We start from the raw sequence: 22,662 nt of genomic DNA on the forward strand, positions 1-22,662 counted from the left end.
GGTTAGGAATGAGTCACTGGCAGAGCTCTACGCGACCCTGAATTACGCTAACAACCGCGTGCTCGCGCGCAATCCACGCGCGCTTTTGTTTACTAGCTTTCGAGACTCCTTTAACGGATCATGCGCATGATTCAAGCTGAAATTTATGCGAGTATGCGTACATTAGCTACCAGTTCAGAGAAACATCGAGGATCTCCTACGTCTCGCCGCGTGTCGCGGATTTCTGGCAAGCTTTCGAGGCTGTATTGTTTAGTGTAGGTCCCCAGACGGCCTCTTTGATGGTCCGCGTATGTGATTCAAGTTTAAACTTGTTCGAAATTAACTATAATCCTAGATGCTGGTAATACATGAGTCACTTGCACGTACAACTAAGATTTTGTGGACGATCGAATAGTAGGAGTAAACTTTAGATATTGGAGCACTCGAATGCTATGAATAAACTTCGAACGTCGAAGACTTTTTTATAACAGGAAAGTTACAGGATTCCTGACCGAAGGGGATTAGAAGCGTGCCAGAATGCTAACTGGCGGTTAACATTGTAGTTTACACGCCGCTGCAATGTAAATCTGTCTAGTTAGGAGTGTTTATGGTCAGCGCGACAATGACTCGAAACTGGTTGGCAGCGCAGGAAACAATTTCCTGTCGCGCTGTTGTTTCGAATGTTTTATGTCCCGCACGCCTAACGGTGCCAATTTCATTCGCGGGACACATATTAATAAACTACTTAACGAACGATAAATTCTCCTGTATTGCGAGCAGGAATTAAACGATACATTCTAGTATTATTAAATTAGCCACGATAGAAGACAGGAAAGTGTGACTGCAATAACAACAATTCAGGAACGTTTATTCTACAGGGAAACATAATTTAGAATTGATCATGGCTATTTAAAGAATACATTTGATTATTGGTGCGCGAGAAGAATGAATCTGGAGTTCAGTTACTCAACCCTTTTCCCTCGAAATTATCTTCTCCATTATTTAATTTCTTACGCTCCCTTTCCTTCGACAAATTATTTACAACACCTGTCTGTCAAGTAATTCTCAACGTGACGAATCGATACGCGAGATTGCGAATCGATCCAAAGGGCGATAGAATGCCACGAGCGTCGTTGGCGTTTTTTTTAACGAAACACTCGTTATCGATACGCGGTTTTCCAAGCGCCGCGATATTTCTACATTTATCTCTGGCGTTAGTCATGCTCTTTCGCATTTTTTTTCGCGGTTTGCAATAATAGCGTCGCTCAGTCGGGCGACCCATTATTTAGCGATAAAAATTGTTTATACGTTGACGCCTCCGATAATACGGATCTCCCGTTAATCTCTGATTAATCTTTGTTCAACATTTGGTGACTCACTGACGCGATGGAAAATGGGGAAACGAGCCGTGTCCTTAAATACAGTGACTCATCGATCTTTGCGAAGTTACACGGTGCTCCATTTCACTTCGATCCCCCCTGCTGCGAGTGGTAACGAGCCTACGCTAAACGACGTTATCCTTTTTTAAGTGAGATTGATGTACCTAAATTAATTTTGGACTAGTGCATCCTTTATAAGTAAAAATAAAAAAAAAACAGAAATTGGAAACGGAAATTACAAGGATTCGAAACACCTGACCACTGTACTTTTAAAAATCACCTGAATTTAAATATACGAGGAATACAAGAAGTCCCAAACAATACCTCTCCAAGCCATCCAGACTCCAAATCCCCCCCCCCCCCCCCCTCTAGTAATCCCAAACATCCCAATAAATTGATACTCGAACGAATCCCCCAAAATTCCAACCTACCCCCTTTGAAGCAAGTCTCAACCACTCCCCCGACCTGTTCTACCTAGGGTTCGCTGCCCCAGTCGCAGGTGTCGTTTTACACCGTCGTCGTAATACTTCTGATTAATTTCCAGCGATTGGCTGCCAGGAAGCTCTGAATCGAAAAGGGTTGGCTGCCTGTAGGGAGTCCCTGTTTCCCGAAGATGCCGACACGTGCTGCTTCGCCACCCCAGTGACCGTTTAAACGATGTTTACAAAGCAGGAAAACAGAAGCGACGCACGGGTTCGTACAAGTATTTCCCTTCTACCATCTCTGTAATGTGGCGTCGCTTCCCGAAGGGAAACGCGACGGATGAGAGATGCGGACAAGGAAGACGATAGCAGCCACCTGCCACGCAGCTCGCCTAATGATTCGTCCTTCTGTTGACGGGAATTCGTATAGCAGCGTCCACGGATACACGCGTGGAACGCGTCACGAAGGATTCCGGCATGAATGAATCACTTAACGAGAAACACGCGCCGGGCATACGTAATATTTGTGTCCTCCGTAGAATATTTATTGGAAATGCGGGCGAGGGACGACAGGCTGACTTGCAGGGTCCAGCTATCGTGAAACTGGAGCATTTTTAGGGAGTCAGAAGTGGATTAGACGATGAGGGGGAATGGGAACGTGCGTGGATGGGATTATTTGGTGTTTTGTTAACACATTGCCTAGGCAATGCATAACTATTATGCTACTCGTATACGAGATTGTAGAGCTGGGGTATCATTTCAGGGGAAATGGTGAAGCAGGGAGATATACGCGAGGTTCAGGTGACTGTCATGGTAGGTCTAGCGCTGACATTGGATGTATACTATGGTACTATGTCTCATGAGATGAAACGAAGAGGTATGTTTGAATGTTTTAGAAGGAGTCTGTAGAGATAGTCTGTAGAAGAAGAGGAATATATGAATCTGATGAGATAAGAGAAGTCTTGCTCGAATTCATTAAGATAGAAGGAAAAGATGGACTTGAATCATCTCGAGTTCTCAAGTAAACGCATTTGTTTTCATTATCCTTTAAACTGAATCCTATGAATTAAGTATCGTAGAAAATTCTTTCCACCTGATTCATGTACCTTAATGGAGAGGCTTCAATTTGCACAGGCACCGGTAAACAAATATCGTCGTTTCACAATGAAAAGACTTTCGAGGAGGAGACGAAAGCTCCGAGTATCAAGGTGGATCACGAAGCGTGTAACTCGTAAAGTCCACTCGAAAGTCCGTTCGACGTCTCGCAAAGCTATAACGCAACCATGACTCATGCGATCGCGCAAACACGGCCAGCGTTTCTCTCGAACAACGATCCCTCTATGCGAACGACGATCCAGCCAATAACGATACCACGCCGCCAACGAAATGTTAAAGTATCTAATTTTTTTAAAGATTAGTAGAAAAATGCAACCGTCGTATAATTTAATAAGTGCTATGATGGAATAGTAGGATGATACAATGTGCCTTTTCATGTAATTCACCTTTCTTCTATCACTACTGTGCGATTTAATTTTCCTTCTTTTAATTAAATCATTTGTGTCCGAACGTGTCACAATTTAGGAATTTTTATAGAAATTCAATTTACATCTAACTTATCAAAGTAAGTACGAGCCTCCAACTTAAAGCTTAGCGTTGTAATTAAATTCCATAAAAAATTAGATTTCAATCCATTAATTATGAAAGTAAATAAAAAAATCCCCTGAATTAGAGGGGCAGCCATCGTCACCTCATCCCAAGTCATCGATCATGGAGAATTACTCCGAAACCAATGTTCAGGAAATTCGCCTTTCGAACGATCGCTACCAAGACTCCTCTAGGTCCGCCATAGTAATCGCGTTCCTCACAGTTCGTCGATCAAACGGAATTATCGTTGCAATTAACGTTCAACGAGCCAGGGGTCGCGACGCGTCCTCCTTTTCGCCCACGATCATCGATTCCACCCTTCCTCCTAGCTATTTTTCGACGCTTCTCTTATTATTCCTACCGAAAGTGGACGCTGGGAGCACAGGACGCGACGTTTAATTCGTTTCGGGCCGATTGCACAATGCCAGGCGTCGCGACGCGATGATGCCCGGATAAAGAACTCCGGCAGGGGTAAAAATGACGAAGGGATAACGAGGGAGAGGATGAAGAGAATGGAACCGTATGAGCTGGCGGCGAGCATCGGTAGTGAGTCAGTCTTTCAATTTTCTGACCGATGATCCACCCCTCCCACCCTTCCTGGGGGACCCTCGTGAGCTTTTTTTTTTTAATAGGAAACCCTTTTATAATACAAAATTACTGTCGGTGGTCGGGGGTTTGAGAATAGCAAATTGAAATTGAGAATTGCCAAAAGAGTCAAGACAAGGGTTGCTATTTAAAAAATGGTAGAAAATTTAACTCTCGAGACAAACTGAACAATGTCACTCGAAATCAGAGAATTCCACCTCGTAAAAAGATCTGGGAATCTCGAGAACGATTTGCACCAGTACGCATAATAATGGAGCAGTTGGCGAGGAGCGACCTAAAAGTTTAAGGGGACCCGTTTAGAGATAGAGGGGCAGGTGTGCGAGCAGTGAAATTAGTATTCCCCCGACGGACACGGTTTTTGGCTATTCATCGGTTAGTCGACCGCGCGACTTATCGGACTATTTATCGCGACACTTATCATTCAGGTGCCATGCTCGATACGCGACTGTTTAGTCACCCCGATTGAGAATGAAAAAGTACGGACGCCCAGGCCTGATAAGAATAGGTCGAGAACATCGACAAACTGTTCTGATAAAAAAAAAAAAAAAAAGAAAAAAACGAGAAAAAAGAGAAGAAAAAAAAGGAAAAATGATAACGCTCGGCGATAACGCGAGTTCTATTCTCCGAGGAAAATCTTGCTAAATTTCCGAGAACACTGGTACACGTAAGAACCGATAACTCGCGTCGATCGATAACGCGCTGATCCTGCTCGTTATTATTCATTGAAAGCATTCCTACGTTCCTCGATCGAGGGACTCATTGTCGAGCATAGATAAGACTGTCAGCGAAGTTTATGTATTACGTGAAAATGAACATGATGGAGTACGTAGTAAAACGGATATCACTGATGGTGGGGTGGGGGGTGGGGTGGGATTATGTGAGATTTAAATTTCAAGCTCCTTCCACTTCTTACTTAACACGTTGATCGCCATGTCATCCACATATAGGTGACAAGCGTTTTCATTGGAAAATAAATAAATGAATTCTGAGAGTGAGGTGTTGGAAAAAATTAATTAGGATAGTATTGGTAAATCCTAAAGATTTTCAATTCCAATAATTATCTTTATCCAGAATGCAGAGGATGTCTGATATTGGGAAGAGGAGACGGTTCGAATGGATTTAGCGATTTATTCGAGCGGTCCATGCTGTCTGTGCTCGTGCCACGAATAACTCAGAGAATCATGCCGGCGCGGTAGTCTGAGTCAGCAGGGATCATAGTAGGAAACGACTACGGGTCTCGAAGGACGCGCGCCACGACGCTTTAGCCCGCGTCGCGTCGTTCCCGCATTCTTTCCGCGTGCACGCACGACTCTGATTCATTTCGCGCTAATAACCCCGCGACCCTGATTTCATTTGCACGGATTGGCTGCGCTCGTACCTGAGAATTCCACTCTGTTGAGCGAAGTCGCGATTCTGGAGTCGACGTCGTGGAAACTAGGTACTTTCGTACGTGGGTCAAGTCTGACAATTCTTGGAGCAGCTACTTCAATGTCTCTAAAATTTGGGTTATAGTGTATCGTGATAGTGTAAGGTGATGTTTAAGCGTGCTACAGTATTTCAAGTATTTAAACAGTATTCCAATACTCACGTATTTAGACATTAATTGAATGCCTGAATAGATGAATAATATTAGTTCGAATACTCGAGTATAACTCCAAATTATTCATACATCACACAATTCTACCAAACCTAGCCACTTACAATTTCATCCGTCTCTATTTGCCCGCGTATCAGCGGCTTTTTCGAACGCGTAGCTGGCGCTTGCGTCCGCGAATGAGTAATTCGTCAAATATTTGTAGGAAATAAAGCGCGATCGCGGTCACCTGGAATTTGCATTGACAGCTCTCGCATTCTTCCAAGCGACGTTGAGGCGACGTTGCCCCACGATGATATACGTTTTCCGTTGCTACGCGTGGCTGTCAATTACGACACTATTTATGGTGGTATTTGAGTCACTAATGCGACCACGGCTGAATCTCAGGTGCATAATTGATTCGTCGCCGATGTCGGACGCGTGCAACGCCGATGGAGTCATTTTTGTTTGATCGGAGCAAGCGAATGCCAACGGTCAAAGGAAACACGAACGCCTCGCGTGGAAATCCAAACGATGACTCACGAGGCAAATTTTGTATTGCGCGTTTTATCATCAGTGGCGTACGTGGTGCCCTCATCGGGTGATAACGCAGAAGCGACTATGCAAATGAAGTAACCCTTACGTAGTCAAGTGAGAGGGCAGACGATCGTTTTCAATTAGTTTCGAGACAAAGTTTTAACTTGGTAGAAATTTTCACGGGTTTCAGTCTGGCAGCCAACGTGTTAAATGCTTTCCAGAGAAAGAAAATAGCAGTAAAATCGACCAAGAAATCTAAGAATAAACTTTATCCGTTCCCCGAACCCTTATGTTTAACTCTAAAAATCCCTTCGTTCGAGGAATTCCGATCCCCTACAGCAATTCCAGGAATCCTCGCGCTATCCTCTCCCTTCAAACGGTCTGTAAAGCCTTATCTCGCGTTCAAATTCTTATTAATACCGCCTCTGCCTACGGAGTGTCCGGTCCGCTTATCAGTTGGGCCCCAATTACGGCTGAAACTCCCTAGAGAAAAACGAAGGAGTTACACGAACACCCTAGTGGCGAGGGCTTTCCGGAAATCCCCCGGGAGCCATGATTTATGTGCGCTCGCACCCGCACCACTGATTGGTACCTGCAGTAGCTTGTTTACGGATCGACTCGGCCGTGTACCCGCATGTAGGGAACAATCGATACGGCCAAGTGGAATACGAGGAAGTTAATGCGTTCGACGCGGCATACGTTCTCTCGTGGAAACGCTCGAGCTGCGTACGAACGCGTGCCAGAGCAAACATACGAGACTGATTCGCATAGTGTCTCGATTCTGACGTTGATTGAGTACTGACACACGCTGCAAGTATGGTAGCACGGTTTGGTCATGAATAATTAGCGCGGAGAAGAGGTAACAGGGTTAGACGATAGCGTTTTTGGATGTATTTTGTGATTGCATGCTGATGTGTGGATTGTTTTGGGTTTATATGTATATATTTTTGTAAGTAATTAACAGGTGACCCAGAAGTAATTCATATATGGCCCACAAGTAAATCACGGATGATTCACGAGTGACTCATAAATAATTCACCGATGACCTGCGAGAAATTTAACAATGATTCACGACTTCTCCATTGGATAACGTCATGTTAAAGCGCTGTCAAGATTAAGTCGTAAAGCAGCAATTCCCTGAACTCCGTCCATTTAAGCTCCCTTCTTCCTATTCTCCTACAAATTTCAGCAGATACGTCTCAATTATAATGAACAACCCCCTAACCTCCTCCCCCAAAAATAAATACAACAATTTCTACGAAGAAAATTCTACAATAAATGGAAACCATGATCCAGCAATGATGAACACGGTAGATCCCTGTGCCTGTTACACAGGTCACGAGTTACGATTCTCCGAAAAGACATAAACGGCTCGTAAAAATGCCCGCAGTAATTTAGCGCAGGGCAGTACTGTCGCAATTGCTATATCGTGGACGCTACGTGTTCTCTGCGTGTATATTAGCGGCGCGATGCAAGACTCTCGAACGCGCGTGCACGTTATCGTAATTAACTTTAAGGCTTCGTCCCGTATAGCCGTCAGAACGAACCGCGTTTATTTACGCGCTAAACGGTTTATCGTTTGGCGCAGTTTCGCACAATGCGTCGTAAAGCGCCGTGACTAACAATAAGTACGATCTACGCGATTGCCGCAGAGAAAATTGACGGTGCGAGCGGGATCGTTCGATGAAATTTAAGTTGGCCACGCCGTTCGAAATGATGATTTATGTTGTCAGGTGTGAAATCGCAACTGGCGTTCAATTTTGTGATCGACGCATCCGGAATTATTTACTGCGATCCACAACGAGCGCTGAGGCAAAAGTATTAGAAGCTTGGATGGAAAAAAAGGTGAAAATATACTATTTATTCGTTTATAATTGATTTGTTATTAAAGATGGGATCCTCATACTTGTCCATTTGTCAATCGAAATCTTTATGGTGCAATATCACGCAGTTACGAAAGGGTAGGGAAAAAATGGAAGACTTTGTGCTTCTTAGATCGAGATCCGCGATTTTGCAAAGATCAAAGTGCACGTTTATCTATTCCTTTCACCTGTCCTTGGTAATGCAACCATTGTCGCCTGGTACTCTGCGTGATGCAAACGCGAGTGGCTCAGGATCGACTTGATTCCTTCGTAAAATATCTGCCTACGTTCGACTAACCCTATTATGGCACCAACTACACGGAACTGACGATTAATCCCCAGGAAAAGCGTTACGAACAGAGCTCAGACACCACTTGTTGAGGCTTTATGCACTCAAACGCCATTAGAACTCTTATTTATTCGAGTAGTTGGCAATTCTGATACTATTCAAATACCCTTTGTAATAAATATTTCAATAATGCTATACAAACTACAAACCGAGTTGCTTAAAAGTTGCGATAAACTTTACGACCATTTAAATATTTTTATCTCGTCTCAAAGATCTTTTCGGAAACATGGTAAAACAAGTAATTTCGAGCCTTCCACGATGGTTCGAGCACGATCGACTCCTCCTAGTCGATTGCACGCCGATAGCGTCACTCCGGTAGGAAAAGTCGCGGAAACGGGATACCATGATCGATCGTAAACCGCTTGTTTATGTAACGTGGTTGCGACTGCAGCATTTCGAGAAAAATTCCAGAGGCGACGCTTTTATGAGACTGATTTACGTGCGATTAATTTACACAATGTGTTTAGTTACGACGATCGTTAACCAGAGATGAAGCAGAATTTTATTCGAGTAAGAGGCAACGTATGAAGAAGAAGCACAGCGGTTTATTCGCAGCATCAAACTAATTAAACGTTAAAACTAATTAAAAGTTATTCAGATAAATTAATACGCGATTGTTAATTGTACTATACAAATAAACTTTTTTCTACATTCTGAAATCTACATGAACAATTTTTTTTATAATTCCACTGCAGTTTGTGATTTGAATTTAGGTAAGATTATTGCCTGTCTCTGTCGTCAGTCTCCGCAGGAAAGACTCGATCCCGATCGTAAAATCTGCGCGTACTGCATTCACAATATCGCAATCGCGGCAACGATTTCTAAACGACACGCAACGGGATATTATCGCTTTCAATGTCGCCAGTTGCGATTTCTCGAAGAAACCGGATTGGGAACGATTTTTTCCATCGGATGCCTCGATGCCATCCACTGTATAAAGTGACGAGATTGATGACAAATTAAAGTGTCAGCGTATCACTTATAGGACTCGTACACACGTCGTTCATTGTATACGAAGTGTCGTACTAGAAGCTGCGACGACAATCGACGTGTCTCGCGACCACTTAAGCCATGACATACATATAATCTCGAAGAAAAAAAAAAATACTAGTACACTTGATCATCGAAAGGAGTGAGATTAAAAAAGAAAATAAATAAATGTCTTTTCCTTTCAGATTCAGGTTTAAATTCATGATTCTGATAAATACCTGCTGTGGGTTTCCTTAGTCAATAGCTATGGGTTCGTCTATGCTACCTCGGTGGGACTTACCTGAAACAGAAAAGAAAAATGGAGTTAGCGACAAAGGACAATAACTTTTAACCGTGGCTCGCTATTCTAATAACCTTGGAGTAATAAAATAATAAAACTGTCGCCTCGTAAAAGTGGCTATTGGTAAAGTATCCACGATTAATATTAGCGTATCTGTGCCGCGCGTCAATTACCTCAGTTACTAAAATTAGACACTTTCAGCCACGAGATGAGAATGACGGTTCTGTGCTCGCGATTCGTTGTGTAACAGAAGCCTCGTTTAGATTTTCACATCGGCCAGACGTAACGAGCCCGACCCCTGCGACCGTGGGTAGAGATTTTACGACGAAATCATCGAGATTCCCGACGAACCGTTGCCTCTCGTTCGAGCAATCAAGCTTCGCGACACCACACCCGTAGGTTACTTAACCGTCAGCAGTAAATTACTTCTTCGGTTCTCACTTTGGGCGTGAGATTCACGCCTCGCCTCGACACCATGGTGTTTCCAGTCTTTAACGACTTGGCTTTATTTTCTTCCTGGCTAAATACACGCGATCGTATCGGTAACTCCGCTTAACGACTTCTGAATTTCCCGTTTACCACCAGAAAACCTGGTATTACGCGCAGATTACGGAGCAGAACGAAGTCATATTTCTTAGTTGCGTTTCATCTCATAAAGGAAGGAAATAGAAAGATTGTGGCTGGGGGATTTCAAACTCTTAATAACCTTGGATCACTTTGTGGGTTGGTGGGTGAGCAAAAATGGTTGGATGAAGAACTTTGGAAGTCGAAACTCAAAGTTTCTTTGCATGTAGAGAAAAAGAATTTGCCGAGAGAGTCTCCGATAGACAAGCTTCTAACGCGTTAGGATGTGGAAATCGGGCGCCATGTGCTGGCGTGGCCAAGCGTGAGGTGAGACGAGGTGAAGGTGTGAAGGCCACGCGAGGAAAGCAACCCGCATTGTGACCGCCCTTTCCCTCCTGCCCTCTTCGTCGTTTCTCGTGCAGGTCTGCCAATGAACGGCATTCCAACGGCATCTCGGGCTCTCCGTTCATTGTCGAACAACGTGTATATCCCCCTTCGACCCCCCTTCTCTTCCTCAACACTTTCAATCAATCCGGTCTTCTTCTAAACGCACTCGCCGCTACCTGTTGTCACCTCGCACCTGAGCACAATCGGAAACCCGGCCTCCTTGAAAGATTCTCGATTCCGATCGCCATTTTTCTCGAAGGCGTTTGTTTGTCCTTTGTGAGGACGCTGGGGAATCGTGGGACTTGAATTATTAGTTTTCATTTACTCGGTATGATGGGCAGCTTTTTCATTGAAGAAACCAAATTGGGCCACACAGAGATTTGAACTCGAGGGATCCCTTTGATCACAGCCAAGCACTCCACCTGCTGCGCTATTGGAACCTTCCGAGTATGTATATCGCTCATTTTTCCACTGTCTGAAAAATAAAATTCCTTTGGATTCGCCGTGATTGGAACCAACAGTGTCACTGTTTAAACATACTTAATCGACTTCTAAATTACTTTCTACGTACACTACTGTCTGTCGTCGAAAGTTAAGGTACGCATTGTCTATCGACGTCTGAAGTCACCGCGCGGCGCTCATTGTCCACGGTTCACGATCAGGAGAAATTGTTTGCAAGCGGAGTGACTTCACGAAGAAGGAACGAGTGGACGGTGACTCACGTCGGCTGTACTCGTTTATTGACACGGAGGACGTCCGATGCTTTCTGTTATTAAAAAGACCCGTTCCGCCGGTGAGAAAAATTGTTTCTGCAATGATATCATCTTTCCAAAATCGTCAACATCGCACGATGACAAAGACGGCTCTACTCCAGCCGCATAACAATCGCGATCGAGTTATCGTCCTACCGCGAGTTGACTCATGGATGGATGCTTACGAACTTCGATATCCTACTGGATTGAGCATAACCTTCTATAGGCATACAGACAGACACTGAATAATTTTAATCTGGAGTAATCTCTTATGGTTTGAGTGGGAGCAAGATGGATGCTTGTTCTGAACATAAACTTTAGGATACATGATCATACAAGCAGTTGACAACTCACTACACTTCAGCTGCTGAATAATACCCTAGCTTGGATGAATAATATACCGAATAAGCCAGCCCTTCGATAGACTCTACGATCTCTCTGAGACAACCTGTTCGATCTGTTCAAACTACGAGAGACCAAATCTGGATCAACTTCCAACCGACCATCTTCAGTGTCCTCCAGCAACCAAAGCGTCACTTTTCCAGGAAGAAAAGTAATTTCCCTCAAAATATCTCGCGACCTCGCCTGAGACAAAGGTGTCCCAGAGCGTCTCGAGTCTCCGGGGCAGCGTCGCGAAATAAAACGGCGTTCGTCGACCCCGTGCACCAGCTGACGGGTGTTTCGAGCGACGGCTTCTTTCATCCGCTTCATCCCAGTCCGGATGATTCACTCCTCGTTCCCAAAGTGGCCGAATGGGAGACGAAAGACGAACGACGAGGACGCGTGTGCAGCGTTCGCCACGCTTCTTTTTGCCACGCTCTCTTCTTTCTATCCCTGGCTGTCTGATAGGTGCACTTCGCGCACCACGTGTTGCAGGGACGTTCATTATCATTATTTTTATCATTACCTGCTTATATGAAATTCCTAATCATTGTTACTGGAACAATTGACAGGAAGACTAACAAATTAATGAATTAATTGACTCCGTTGCTAAAAGAAATTTTCCTAAAATGAAAAACAGGTGAAAATGATGTCCCGTTCCCATAATTCCGCGGAAACGACATTCGAGGGAAGGTCGAGCGGAGTCGGCGGTCTCTCCGTTTTATTTGGCAGCATCGAGACGATGACCTCACTGCTCATTAATGCCCGCCAAGCCGGCTAAATCGAGCCTCGCTGACGAATCTGGCACGACGTCCACGCTCGGACACCTTGTGAAAAATGTGTCCCTCGTTATTCGCGGTCGGTTTAGATATTCGTGCTTCGACGCCGCCGGTCACCGGTTCGCCAAAATTAGACCCGAAGGTGGCCAGCTTCCGCGGGGCAGGAGGGGACGTTTAATCGCACTAGTCGCGATAAATCATCACGCCTCGTCTGTTGATCCTTCGATCCTCGCGGCGATTTATCATTCCTGTCCGTGGATTGAACGAAACTGCTCATTTTTATAAATAAAAGTTGGCGGATCACGATCGCATGCTTATTGAGGTGGGGTGACCAAATTTGATCGCTCTGGGTGTTTTCTTAAATTGTAGTGTCCCTAACGAAATAAAGAACATAATAAAAACAAGTTTCTGTACACAGGGTGCCTCGATAGTCGCGTCTGAAATGCAAGGAACCAGATTTGGTCGATCTGTCGACCAGTGGACCGTCGCGATTTCTGTCGCATCGATCCCGCTGCTGCGACACCAACGAGCCGAGTTTTTTAAATCGATGTCGGGTGAAAGTAGCGGAATTAGAGCAGAACGGAAATGTTTCTGTCGAGTGGACGGAGGAGCGAAGCCCATTCCGGTGCAACGCGCTCGATCGCGCCTGTTCCGACCGAGAAATTGCAAAAGAGTTCTCCGAGTATTCTCAGGAGGGACGCTTTCCAAATGGCAGTCGAAGAATGGTCCTTCGGAAACATCGTAAATAATCCTGTCAACGGCACACACGGTATGCATCACCGCAAGTTGGGGACTGCTGCCAAAAACGTGCCACTTAAGGGGAACAATCGGGCAGAAATTATTGGTCATCTTTGGCAATTTTTTCCGACGATACTGACCGTCCAATATAAATATCTCGTAGGTGTATCAAAAGTGGAAGCTTCGAAGAATATCTCTGGCAATTTTCATAAAAATATGATGATTAGTGCAGAAGATATATGGGGGGCTCTCTTAACATAATTCTTGAATACTAATCCTTAATACTAAGCTTTTAGCGTACTCAACTGAGAACTATGTTACCTAGAGTCGAATAAGTATGGGGATTTTATGGTTCGGACGATCCTTGGTCCAGGAATGGAAAGGATCGTTCCAGGCCCGTCTGGAACAAGTGGATCGAGCCGCGACGAGGAACCTCGTGCTCCGGGTGAGTCAGAGAGAAAGTAAGCGTCGAGGCACCTCCATGATTCGACGGTTTGACGGGCCCTGGCACGACAGGAGAACAGAGTGCGCGGATTAGAAAACGCGATTCCACGGGGCCATCGTCCGCTGGTCGTTGCGTCGCATTGTTCCCGCGCATTTTGCGCCGCGAAGCCGAGGGAACAGTGTCACTTGTGAGTCATCTAAGCGGGGTGCGCCTAATATCCTCGCCGAAACAGTGCTACTTTGAGATTGTAATTACACATGTAATCTAATCACGAATAAAAGACAGACAACATTTAATTTGCTATTCGTTAAATAAAAGTAAAGAACTGATATACGCTATAGACATTCAGTGAGTGATTGATTGTGCATCGCATCACGCGCGAATAATCGAACGATGCGTCACAGTCCACTACACTTTTCCCCATATCCAGCCACGAGGGAAATGAGAACGAGTAAAAAACAATCCAGCATAGAATATCCGAGCAATAAAGGCGATTGCTAATCTCTCGAGGATAATTGTGTCGATCCAAGAGTAGGCTACCACGATAGAGAGAAATAGAACGCTGTACAGTCACGCTCTGACTGAATATTGCGAAAAAAAATGATAAGAATGATGGCTCGAGCGGGGGAAAAAAGTAAAGTCAGGCAAATAACTAAGACCCCTATAGTTATCGCGAATGAATTGACTCAGGCGATTCAAAAATACGGCGTGGACATAGTGAGGCACATATCAGGATTAATCATCGTTATAATTCGAGTACTGATTATGTTTTCTGAAGACGAGTCTAAAAATTACAATGAAAACTTTCATTACGATAAATTAAAATTGCCTAAAGTTCTTCCTCATTTAAAATGTAGAAAAAATGAAGCAACCCATATGGAATCTAACAGCGCAGTGAGAAAGCGATGAAATGTAAACAAGACGTTGAGAAAGTTCTCGAAAACGACCTTGCTATCGGAGGGGGAATTTCAAATGAATCGAAACGGGAGTCGATTTGGAGAACTCTATCCGCGTAGTAGGCACGCGCCGCGACGCGCACGTCATCCTCGTTCTCCACGAGTCGCGAGTACCGAATCCTCGAGTAGGCAGCCAGAAAACGATTCAATGGTGCCACGGGTTCGCATCTCAACGTGCCACGAATTACCAAAGGATGCGTCACGGAGCTTCTGCTTTCCTCGTTGTCTACACTTCCCACGGGAGAACCAAAGGACTTGGACGAAGACACTTCTAAAACACCTCATTGTTAGGCTGTTCTCATAACGAACCTCGACAATTAAATGAAAATGCAATGAACTTTTTTAGAAAAGGAAAGACTCGTGTCAAGACACGGGTCCCTTAAAAATTTCTGTTTTATTAAATGAATATCTTTTTTTGAATGAGAGTCACTGATGATGCACAGAAGGATGCATGCTGAAATATTCGACGATGAATAAACTCTTGGCTTTCGAAACCCGGCTACACGGAGGATGTTGAAGATTTCGTGGGTCGATAAAGTCCTCAACAACCAGCAACCGTAAAGGAAGATAGGCAATATATCCTGGACAAGCGCGTACCAGAGAGAAATATCCTCCGCTACTTGCGATCCAGGAAAAGATCGACCAATGACGTCCGAGATGCAGCGTAACTTTTATTTGCAAAGCACACACATCTTGCTGAAGTTAGCACACCGCGAATGCATCGAAGAAACAGACTTCATTTCGTAATCCAGAAAACAACATACGCTGGGAGAGTGATAATAAGTTGTTGACAGTGAATTGATCTTACATTGTAAATTGAAGCAGCAAATAACAGGTTTGAACTTCTGACGCAATATGTATCTAACCCCTTTGCAAGTTGGTTTGAATAATTCCTGTTTGATATAAATAAATTTCTATTCTATTTCCTTTCTATTTAACTCTGACTCAATGACTGCATCATTATTTTTATTAAATTAATTAATTCCTGACAGAAGGATCGAAGGCTATCGGCAACTATTTTGTTCGAATGTCTCGAGATCGCCGAGGCAGCTTTGTTTATCAGCAGATCGCGATAACTAATTCCTCGAAGGATAAATGACGAACAAACGAAGGGGTTATGCGTCATCGGTGTTTCACCCGACGTTTCGCGGAACTGTGGAGGAATCAGGGAACAACGAAACCGCCTCAACGATAACAGGAACTTCTATGAATAGTATATCGCAGACTTCAAAACGAAAGTCAGTCATAAGAGGACCTCGGTGCTAAAATAGTAAAATTAAACGCATTATTATCACGATTATCACAAGGTGAAATTTATCAGATAATTTTGCTGTGATGGGTACACAAAATAAAACAGTAGAGCATTCATGAAGTCTCTATGAAGAACAATAAAGAAAAATATGTGCAACGTCCCTAGAATTTCCAAGAAGATGACCTAATGTCTCCGCGATTCCACTTCATCTCCCAAACAATCTTTTCCAGGCGAAACTCGTCAGACTAGAATCCATCTCCTAGCGCGAGTCCTCTCGGGGATTAAGGACCTCTAGACTCGGACGAGAGCCCACCACGAGAAAAAAAGAGACCGATTCAAATGTCCTTGCGAGGATGTGCGCGCTAAGGAAGATTCTCCGAGATTATCCAACCGTGTATCGCAGTCTGCTAAGAAGAAAGGGATGTGCGAAGAAGATGGAACGAAGACCATGCATCACCCACAGACTATATCAGTTTTGCAGCTCCTGGCTTTGAATCACGCGTGCATGGTGCACTGACACATTCGTTCTGTGGTTCAAAGTACCCACAATTAGAGAAGTGGAAGTGGAACTGTCGAAGAAAAACAATACCTATCAAGTATCTTGAGGGTTTCGAAATCGATGTAAGAGATATCACATCATGTTGACATTGCAAGAAGCGCAGAAGTACTCTCAGAAGTAAGACAGAAAAATTCGTCGAACTGAAGCTAAACCACGAATTTTCAAACTTATTTTTTTCGAAAAATAGACCGTCATATGAACAAAGTTTTATTCTCCATTTTCGAGTCAATTTTTCACGTAGAATCACCCCCTACTCGTTCGTACCACCAGTCACGGACCACCCTGTATATACGACCGACAAGTACGTATAAATATAGCATGAATGACCAGAGGCCAATCACGTCCAACAGGCCCGTAACCCCATCGCAAAAAAGTGACTCAACCAAATCCGAAATCTCATCCCGCTTCCGAGATTCCAAGCGCCAAAGAGGGCCAGGGGTTGGAAAGGGGTGGAGGAGAAGAAACAAAGCGTACACGTCATACGCATTCGATGAATAAGCCCACGAATTAGGGACAGTTCGAGGGACCGGGTGGGGGGGGGGGTGGGGGAGGGGGCAGGAGGGTACATGCAAGAGAAGGTGCCACGAGAATCAAAGGGAACGAATGTGTGTTCCGCCTGTAGGGTTGCACGAGGAACGGGGCAACGTGCCCCGGACACACCGTTAGTCATTGATACACTTTAAACCGAGCTTCTAACGGGTGACTCATATATAATAATCGTCATCGACAGCTGATCCAGATGCGTTCTATGACGCGGACCGTGTCTCTCCCTCGATTCGGACGCCGGCTCGAGGGTGGCTCTCACACCCCCCAACCTCCCCGGACACAGGCCTCTCAGGATGCTGCGAGGGATCGGGAAAAGAGCACAAAAGCAAAATATAGCCATTCCGCTCCCTTTCCCCACGGTACCCTTCGTCCCCAGCCGTGGCAGCGTCCTCAAAAAGCGATGACTAATTCATTAAGGCTCTCGTCGACGCCATCGCGCAGGCCTTCACGCTTCCACGCTTTTCCGATTTTCAATTTGGCCCGCAGCCTGTCCGCGATTATCGAGGAGAGGGGCGAATCCCATAGGCCCTGATCTGGGTAATAAGAGCCACCCCTCGGCTGTGCGATTCTTCTATTTTTTTTTTTTCATTCGGCGATGATTCAACGACTCCCGTGTATGGTCAATATTTGACTCGCTGACTGATGATCGGAGTTGATGGATCCTGTTCGAGTGCCTAGAAGTGAAATTTCATTTTTTTAGGGGGGGGGGGGGTAAGATTCTTGCCTACGTATCCCAGGTCAAAGCCACTCTTTACTCTTTTTTTTTATTGGCTCTCCCAAAACTTTTCTGTTGGAATCCTTTGACCCCAAGCTATCAACGACAGAGAATAACGTATAAAAAAATGAACGACAGCCAAAGAAACACGAAGCAAAAGGATTTCCCGCGGCTCGCGATACCAAACGACTGAATGGCGACCCGCGCAGAGCCTCTGAATGAAAGGTTTCGGTTGAACCGTCGGTCAGGCGAGCTCGCTGGACGTAAATGCAATTTGCATGAATTACCGAGCAGTGTTCCGTGTGTAACGCGTGCAACACGTGCAAAACCGACGCGTTATTCTCTTTGTTCCCTCAATCGGGAGAGAACGAGATCGTGAGAGAATTAGTTGGATTGTGTGACCGACTATAATGGCGTTTGAATCGACAGTCGAGGCATTCGTCACCGTTGTTTCCAATTTCTTTCCACACTGGACAGTTTCACACATTTCATGTGAATGTTGTGTTCTGAATCTGAATCCGTAAAAATATGGATTTGCATGAACATTCGCAGCCTAGCGATAACTGGAAAATTTCTTAAGAGTGTTAAATTTTTCCAGTATTTTTCCCTGAAATGTTTGCGTCATTTTCCGCGCGATAAATTCTGTCCACGTTGAATGAAGATATTCACGCAGTTAACCTAAGTGACGAACACTGATCAACGAGTGTTCCCCGGCGCAATTACTTTCCGTATTACAGAAACAAACTCGTCTCGATATTCGAAGAACCGGTGCCTCGAGGCGGCCACGTATCGGCTGATTTCGCTAATGCAATTTCCATAAATTATTGTCGCCAAGGAGCGATGCATATTTACGCGCTCGTTGGCGTGACGTACGCATCGTCCTTCCTCTTATCGCGATAGAAGGACGAACGGCTCTCGCGAGATACTCGTGATTGGACCGAGTGATTCACCAGAACACCGAAGAAGATTCATTTGGAAGAATCATGGAAGAGAAGCTTGAATGAAAGTAGCTTCTTCTTTCATTCGAGAGAGGAGAAAATGTAGACGTTGCGTGTCTCCGCTCAACGTTATATTTAAACCGCGATTACGATAATGGAGCTGATCAACATATCGAAATTTCTGGGTAAACAAATTTCTCCCGTCAACGTTACATGGCCGATCGTACAGCAGATACAAGTAAATCGTGATTCAGATAACAGTATCATTGCCATTCCAAATTTTCTAATTCTTCCTACACGAGTGCTCCAATCAAGTTCTAAAATTAACACCGTTGTCGATAATCACGCGGTGCGAAGTCGAAAGTCGAGCGCAATTTCAAAGTTGAAAAGATATACTAAACAATTTTTCCAATTTTTTACTCTTACCTATACTCGAATACAGAAACTAAATCTCGCGAAACTAAATATAATTAAAATCAACTGTTTCGACAGCAAAATGAATAAATGAAAATAAATGACGAAATTTTGTAATTAAATTATTTCAAACATACTAAATTCTAACATTGCCAAATTCTGTGAGATTGAAATTGATTCCCCGATTCTCTTTTTAATTCGCTCCAGATTTGATTAGCTCGAATCTGTAGTGCCTCGTGTCGACCAATTCAGCCCCGACGGGATCTGAACGGCCGTAATCATCGCGATAACGTGTAACGTTTATCAATAGTTCACAGACGATAATCCCTGAACCGAGGGGTGTGCGCGACCGTTCTCGATCGGGCGAATCGATCCGCCTCGTGGTTTGGTCGCGCGACCTTTTCCGTGGGTGGCTCTGCGAGGACGTAATTCAACGTTAACGTAGCGGAAGTCACGATAAAATGACGAAGCGGTAGATAGCACGGGTCCGCAACAATGAACACGATTACGGAGTCTGAATAAAAGCGAACGATGTTCCACGGTTACGATATTAACCAGCTGGGGGAATCGGTCACCTCCCCTAACGCGCGACATGATTTTTAACCGACTTAGAAAAGGAAGAGGTTATTCGACATGTATATTTTGTTTTTTTATGTTTATTCGCCGATTACGCCGTAATCGGAATGAACCAAAGATCTTGCGATCTAATGCCAATGAATTCTCTCTAAATTATACTTCATAGAGTTTTTACTCAGTCGGAGGATCTTCCATTTTATTTTGTTTCATAGTACGATAATGCAGAAACCTGGATCGATAAGACAGATTACCCTGTTGACACTGCAGACGGCCCTGTCGATATCTCCATAACCTCTTATTATCTCCGATTTCTTCAACTCGGAGCTCAGAAATCCAGAAGGAATAGTTTATCGTCGTTTCTGGCAAACGAAGGCGTACCGTGCAACGTCCCCGTTCGGTCCAATCGCGCTTTCCTCCTCCGAAGGCATGACTCACCGTGTATATTAACCCCGCGGCGTGTTTACGTCGCTCAGAGCGCACCAACGGGCCGTATGTCAAAATCACGGTTGCATAACGCTCGCGCTATCGAGCGGGCGGGCGACCGACAGACATCAAGTCCCCTTGGACCCCCTTCGGAGACTCTTGGTCTCGCTCCCTTTCGGATATTTAGAGGTGACTCAGGCGTGGATTACGAGACTTGGCTACCACTTTGACCTTAATGCGTAGTCACCAGCGTGGCGGGAAGCGTGCGATGCTCGAGCTGGTCAGAATAGATCGAAAATAGCAGAGACGGCGGAAAAAAGTCGTATACTTGGTCTTAACGCCATCCAGGGGTACGTGGAACGCGGAGGATCTTTCCAATTGGAGCTGGGACTACTTGATGATTTTTTGGGCGGAGTTTCGATAGTCAGGTAGATCGTTGAATTCAGAATGGGTTCCGATCATTATAACCTAGCTGCCTCGCTGGAGCGGGTAGGTATTATCAATAACAGCCAATGTAAATGTGGCCAGGGATGCGAAACTCTTGATCACATAGTATAGCAATGCGAATTGTATAATGCACAATGACGTAAACTAACGAATTCCCTACTTAGTAGGGGCCTTCAAGTACCTCTTAATATAGACACACTCATAGCGAAGCCTAATGTTAAAATTTGTATAAGTATCAATTCCTTTTTCAAAAATTGTAATTTACACATTTAGTGTCGACGGACATTGTTATTTTACTTACTTGTATTATATTGTATCCTTATGGTATTACTAACGTGTTATATACTATGGTATTCGATTGTATTATTCCTTTAAAGCAAAATAAATCCAGAAGGGTTTGAATGCTTAAAATAAAAATAAATAAATAAAAAGATCATTGAATCAAATACAAGGCTTAGTACTTGGGTACTATTCGAATTCCAGGTTAATAGTATGATTGAGTACTCGAGTAAGGCTAGATTACTCGACTATTAGAATAATTGAATACTCCAATACAAATGATAAACATTGCCCTAATCGAAACCTAACCTAAATGGAAAATGCCGCTGACGGAGCATTCCTAGAACCTGCTTGAAGTTTCTGTAAGATTCGAGAGAAGAAACGACGATGGACAGAAACGTGCCTCTCGGTTCATCGGCGCAGCAATCGGTATCATAACAGCTGGTCTAATCACATTCGCGACGTCGCATGTAACACAGAGAGCCGCTTGCATAATTCTCAACCGACGAAGACGCATATGCAGCCGCGCGTGCACCGTGCGAACACGATTCGAATCGCTGCGTCGTTATCTGACGGGCAAAGCGATATCGCGGCTATAGTCGCTTAGTTCATCGGTGAATTTAGCCGACTTTGCTCTCCCGTCGTCGCGAAGACCGCGTCGTCGTTACTTCGTCTAGGCGACAGCATGATTTTTCACTATCTCTTTCGGAATTGCTCAACAATCTCGCAAGGTTATGATTAATTTCAGGTGTGCATAACAAAGAAGAAGACACGATCACCTAGACCTTACTTCCTTAATCATCGAGTGGAATTGAATTTCCTGGGAAAGTGCAGAGGGCCACGTGGTCGAGAACGCGAAAAAACCGTCCGTGTCGTTCCTAGTTTGTTGTGCTTTAGGAGATTCTGCGTCGTCGCTTAGTTCATCGCTAATTTAACCGTCCTGCGGCGGTCGTCATCGCACGAAAAAGCCGTATCCTTCGACGTGGACAGTCGATAACCTCCTCGACTCGGCCTCGAAATGATTCGAGACGTAGATGTATTTATAATCGTAGCGCGCGGGCCGAGCGGAACTTTTGAATCCCGGACGGGAACGAGGCGACTCGAAAAAGCCGCGATCGTTGCAACAATAATCGCCGGGACTGGCCATCAGACTGGAAGCTTTTGCGCTTTTACTGGCAATAAACCGAACCCCAGTGACGCAAATCGAAGACAAATTTAAACGGGTCGCTCTGACGCGAGGCGAGAATAATTCCCTATTGAAGCTCTGACGGAAACGACGTCCAACACGTGGGACTGCTACGAAGTCGTTAAACGAAACGAAATAAAAGTATTCTCGGAGAACGATCGAACGTTGAAATTTATTTCTCGATGCCATGGAAATAAAGCAAGAATTTGTTTTGTCTTAACTCGTCGAGTAGACAATTATTTTCTTCGTGAAATTGATGTTTAGTGATGTCTGGTGAAAGTTACGTGATACTCGAATAAATTTGATCAGAATTTCCAAGTCGATAGGCTTGTTTCGCGGGGAAACTGTTTAACTTCGTTACTTCGTAATTGGTAGGTAACGTGGCGAATCGATGATCTACTGACGTCAGATTTTAGGACTTCCTGCTCGCGCAATATGGTTAATCTTTTTCAATGGATGAACAGTTTGAGGAAGAGTGTTAAAACATGGACTGACGAGAAACAGGTACATACTAACAAGTATTTCTAAAATTTGCGTTTAAATAGAATAATGATTATCAGTTCTATCGAACGAACAAAAAGTCGGTGGAGAACGATACCTCTGGCATGTAAAACCGATTAAGAGATAACGACTCGCGTTCCAGCGATACGCTACCGCTCCGATTACCAGCGGATAGCGATTAATTAATGGCTGCACGCTATCTA

At 44.4% G+C, this 22,662-nt stretch overlaps 1 protein-coding gene and 1 long non-coding RNA gene across 2 annotated transcripts in view; one reads left to right on the top strand and one right to left on the bottom strand.

The window, feature by feature from the left end:
* Positions 1 to 22,662, bottom strand: part of LOC128894182 (dual specificity protein phosphatase 10) — a 61,504-nt gene that overhangs the window by 16,399 nt on the left and 22,443 nt on the right. The gene's annotated exons all lie outside the window — the stretch shown is intronic.
* On the top strand, positions 1,126 to 2,705 carry LOC128894186 (uncharacterized). The gene is made up of 3 exons (XR_008461477.1): positions 1,126 to 2,438; positions 2,544 to 2,593; positions 2,677 to 2,705. It is a non-coding gene; the product is annotated as an uncharacterized LOC128894186 (long non-coding RNA).

Source organism: Hylaeus anthracinus, unplaced genomic scaffold (assembly GCF_026225885.1).
Source record: "Hylaeus anthracinus isolate JK02 unplaced genomic scaffold, UHH_iyHylAnth1.0_haploid 3, whole genome shotgun sequence".
Classification (NCBI taxonomy): Eukaryota; Metazoa; Arthropoda; class Insecta; order Hymenoptera; family Colletidae; genus Hylaeus; species Hylaeus anthracinus.